This window comes from Humulus lupulus, chromosome 6 (genome assembly GCF_963169125.1).
Source record: "Humulus lupulus chromosome 6, drHumLupu1.1, whole genome shotgun sequence".
NCBI lineage: Eukaryota > Viridiplantae > Streptophyta > Magnoliopsida > Rosales > Cannabaceae > Humulus > Humulus lupulus.
In genome coordinates this window covers 177,283,767-177,287,488 of record NC_084798.1, presented here as the reverse complement: position 1 = coordinate 177,287,488, position 3,722 = coordinate 177,283,767, and positions in this window count along the sequence as shown.

Below are 3,722 nucleotides of genomic sequence, written 5' to 3'. Positions count from 1 at the left end.
ACTGATAAAGTCTATTATCAATGATTATGTACCTTGGTACTTGATAAAGAAGCTTCCGAGCTGACTTCTTATCCTGGGGCATCTCGCTGGAGATGAGATATTTAACAATTTGCTCCATCCACCCCTCTTGGGGTTGTATAGACTCCACCTCGTCTGGAGCTGAAATAATCAAAGACTCCAAGTAATCAATGGGGACCACATTGATCAACTCAACATCTTTGGTTGTTGACAACATGGCCAGTGCATCAACATTGGAATTTCGTTCTCGCGGCACCTGCTGAATAGTGAATCTTCGGAAGTTATGCATTATTTCTTAAGCCTTTGCCAGGTATGCTGCCATCTTTGTTCCCTAGGCCTGGTATCCTCCAAGAACCTGGTTCACAATGAGTTGGGAATCACTAAAGATCTCAAGGCCCTCTGCCTTGAGCTCCAGTGCCACGCGGAGCCCAGCGATTAAGGCTTCGTATTTCGCTTCATTGTTAGAGGCACTAAACCCAAAGCCCAACGAGTTCGTATGCACTTTGTGACGCTCGGGGGAAACTAAAATAAGTCTGGCCTCGACACCATTTTCGTATGAAGATCCATCCATGAACAACTTCCAAGCTGGTTCAACCATTGGGGTACCCTCAGTCTTCTCTTGATTCCCTGTGCACTTGGTGATGAAATCAGCAAGTGCCTGACCTTTTATTAGGAGGCTCATTACTTTCAATTGAGATAATGAAAAATTATTTCATTTTTTAGTTGGAACAGGTAGTCCTTGAATGGTAGATGATGTCAAACTAACTTAACTCCACCGACCACGTTAAAAGTCTTCCCAACGACTCAAGTTTCTGAAGGACTTGTCTGAGGGGATGGTTTGTGAGGACCTTAATCGGATGCACCTGGAAGTAGGGTCTTAGCTTTTGAGAGGCCACCATTAAGAAAAAAGTTAACTTCTCCATCAACGATTACCTAGACTCTGCCCGAGGAGTCTTTTGCTAACATAATAGACGACGTGTTGAACGCGACTTTCTTCCCCTACCAATGCAGCATTGATGGCATCCTCTGATACAACCATGTAGAGCAAGAGAGGCTCTCTGTCTACTGGCTTGGACAGGATCAAAGGATTTTCCATGTGCGCCTTGAGTTGTTCGAATGCCTATTCGCACTTTTCCGACCATTCGAACCTCTGACCTCCTCGGAGGACATCAAAGAAAGGGATGCACTTATCCGCTGCCTTGGAGACAAAACTGTAATGCCCCGGATTCCCTATTATGGTTAATGGCTGGATTAGTAGGCCGGGAGGGCCATAATTGTTTAATTATGCCATTAAATGTGTTTATGCATGTTTATGTGAATTATATTATGATATGATGTTAAATGCATGCATGCGAGTCCACATTTGTTTACAGGGGTGTTTTGGTAATTTGGCCCGTTGAGGGTATAATTGTATACTTGTGTGTGCGTTAGTGATATATTGTGAGACCACATTATAATGTGGATTGGTTCGAGTATTTCGACATGAGACGATCTTTAAACATGATTTATCGGTTTGGTCATAACAGGTTTGAGCTCGGGGCTCGGGGTGAGTCTCGGGGTGATATTTATGGTTATGGCATTACCGGGGATTTTAGGGTAACGGGATATGAATTATTGGTGTTTGAGGATTTTGAGATTAGCGGGAATTGGGAAGCGTTAATTATAATTAACGAGATAGGCGGAAAGTACCAATTTTGCCCTTGAGGTGGCTTTAGAGGCTTAAGATGACACAAGGGTATTTTGGTCTTTTTGGGAGGATATATGAGACTTATGTGGCTGTAGAAGGTGGTAGAATAAACAGAACAAAAGCAGGGTTTGCTTCTTCCTTTCCCGTACATCATCTTCTTCACTTCTCCTTTAAGGGTTTTGAGTTCTTGGTGGAGATTCAACCAAGGAAAATTGAAAGGATGGATTGGAGCACTTGTTTTAGCTTGTGTGGGAGGTTTAAAGCTAGTCTCAAGGTGAGTTTTGGCCATTTATCACAGCTGGTGCTCTGTTTTACTTTTGGTTTTCAATTCATGAGTTTTGATGTGGGAAGTGAGAATCAAAGGGGGTTTTAGTGTTAGTTTGATTGGGGTTTGATGAGAGTGAGCTAAGGGTGTTGCTTGGGGGTTTAATTGTATGTTAGGAAGGGGGTTTTATGAAGGTTTGAAGGACTGGTTTGAGAGGAAATCGCACAGGGGAAAAACTGGTTCGTGCGTGGGCATGTTGCTGTTTTGGGCTGGGCGCCGCGGCGCAGCAGGGGTGCGTCGCGGCCCTTGGCGTTTGGCAGGCAGGGAGCCCTCTCTGTTTGAGGGCACGCCGCGGCGCAGCAGGGGAGGGCCGCGGCCCTTAAGGCCAATTTTGCCAAAATGTGGTTTTTAGCTTGGGGATTCAAACCATAGGCCTCGGGGTTGGACCTAGTACCCAGTTGGGTAGTATTTGATGTCTCGGGGGCTGGGATTTGGTTTGGGAACCCTCAATTATCACTTTTATTGATAAATTCTATAATTTGGTTATGACCAGGTGACCGTCAAGGAATTTAAGGGTTGATCGTTCTCAGGGGTCGTTCATATAATAATTCTCACTCGAACCAGAGGTAAGAAAACGGTGTATGAATACAGTTGCACCCTGTATAGGTATATGACATGCATGGTTTGATATTGGAGCATGTTGGTTAGTATATGTGGACGTGGATTGCATATTAAATGTTGTTGAACGCTGATTACTTGCTTAAGACACTGACTAGTCAGGGACCGACTCTAAAGTCGAGAATCTCGCATTGAATGGCTCTATGGCATTAATTCTAGACCGACCCTAGGGTCGAAGAACTTATAAGCGCTTGCCTGGTCTATGACCAGATGACTATAGCCAAGGTATATGACCCCGGTGACCGTTTGTCACGTGGTTAAGGGACGTTGTCCATAGTTTCGACCCTAGAGTCGTGAGGAAGGTTATGTTGGTGACCAATCACCATGCACCTGTCCTGAACAAACTTATGAAAGGATCACTTATCAGTTAAGCCTGGTGACCCTATCGTCACATGGCTAGAGGGAATGATGCTCATTATTGTGACTTTTGGCTATTGTCACCTATTTGTTGGACTGATAGTCCTGAATGGTTATTATGATCGTTGTCGATATTATATCATGTTTTATAATGTTTTCTTGCTGGGCCTTGGCTCATGGGTGCTATGTGGTGCAGGTAAAGGGAAGGAAAAGCTTGGCCAACCTTGAGTGGAGAGCTTGGGCGAAGTGATGTACATACAGGGCCGCTTGACCGCCGTGGTCAAGGAGTTCTCAGAGGGACTAGGGGTTTACCCTACTTTTGCCGCTTAGGCCGGCGAGGATTGTAAATTTGAAACTGTAGCAACTCTTTTGTATTACAAACTACTTGTAAACATTTTGTAAGGCTCATGAGCAGTTTATTTACTTAGTGAAATGTACCCTTTCCTTTTTACTGGTTTTCACCTTAACCTGATAATAACACTTAGATCACGTTTTTAACCAAAGGACTCGGGTAGCGAGTTCTGGTTCACTGTTCACCGTAACTGTTATGGGGTAACCAGGGCGTTACAAAAACGACTCAAAGCTATGATCCTCCTTGTTAGGCTCTGAACGACTTTATGTTTTCGAGGAGACGACATCTCGATTAGGACCATGATCTTCTTGGGGTTCACCTCAATTCCCCGAGCACTGACAATGAAGCCTAGGAGCTTACCGTAG